Source organism: Tamandua tetradactyla, assembly GCF_023851605.1.
Source record: "Tamandua tetradactyla isolate mTamTet1 chromosome 22 unlocalized genomic scaffold, mTamTet1.pri SUPER_22_unloc_4, whole genome shotgun sequence".
Taxonomy (NCBI): domain Eukaryota; kingdom Metazoa; phylum Chordata; class Mammalia; order Pilosa; family Myrmecophagidae; genus Tamandua; species Tamandua tetradactyla.
The window spans coordinates 321,358-322,251 of NW_027518254.1; the positions used below are offsets into that span (position 1 = coordinate 321,358).

The window sequence follows — 894 nt, forward strand, 5'->3', positions numbered from 1 at the left end:
TATTGCAGCAAACAAAGGGTAATTGTTTTAGCCCAGATGTTGCTTTTGCACAACAAGCAGGTTACAATGTTCCCACAGAGCTGATGAGCCCAATCAGGGAAATGATTAAAAATTGATTTTGTCCATGTAATTACAGTATGTAAACTACTTAGCTTGGATTGCAAAGGATGTGATTTTCTAATTACGTATATACTCTGGTGTCTAATGATTGGTTTTTTGAAGTAATGAAGAGAGAGTACTAATGACTCCTTGGTGTTCTGTTGTTTAAGAAAGACCATCTTTAGAGTAAGCAGCAACAGAAAAAGAGTTTAAATTGAATTTTCAACACTGTTAATGTGCACATGGATTTGTTTTTGTTTTTTTTTGAGGAGGGGGTGCACCATTCCTGGAAGTACTGCAATACCAGGTCAGTGCGTGGAGTGGACAGAGCAAGCTCCTATTCTATCTCCTTCCTCCAAAAATCCATTTAATATATTGTCCTCGGATAGAGGACATATCAGATATTAAACTGATAAGAACAGATACTACACTTGATCTTAGCTAAAAGGCCGAGAAGTGATAGGATTTGTTTATTAAAGAGACAGGGATGTAATGTGATTGGCTCTGAGCATCTTGGTTATTTTTTCATGCAAAAGTATGAAAAATACATGCACTGGGAAGGCAGGCTGCAGGGAAGAAGCCTCCCCTTTCCTCTATTCCCCTGCACCTGGTCTGATAGCATGGCGACTCAGGTCCGTTTGAGTGTCTGAAGTCTGTAAAGCCTACTCTACATTCCACTGAGCTCAAGCTTGCTGGTGAAAGCATGTAGATCGAACAGGTATCAGATAGCTTCCCTATCAAAGTTATTTTTGTTTTAAAATGGAAAAAGAGGTTTCCTTTGGAAGCACGTCTGGG

At 39.4% G+C, this 894-nt stretch overlaps 1 non-coding gene across 1 annotated transcript; it reads right to left on the bottom strand.

The window, feature by feature from the left end:
* Window positions 1-369: 369 nt before the first annotated feature.
* Window positions 370-560, bottom strand: LOC143673023 (U2 spliceosomal RNA). Its single transcript, XR_013170146.1, has one exon. It is a non-coding gene; the product is annotated as a U2 spliceosomal RNA (small nuclear RNA).
* Between the last annotated feature and the right edge of the window lie 334 nt (window positions 561-894).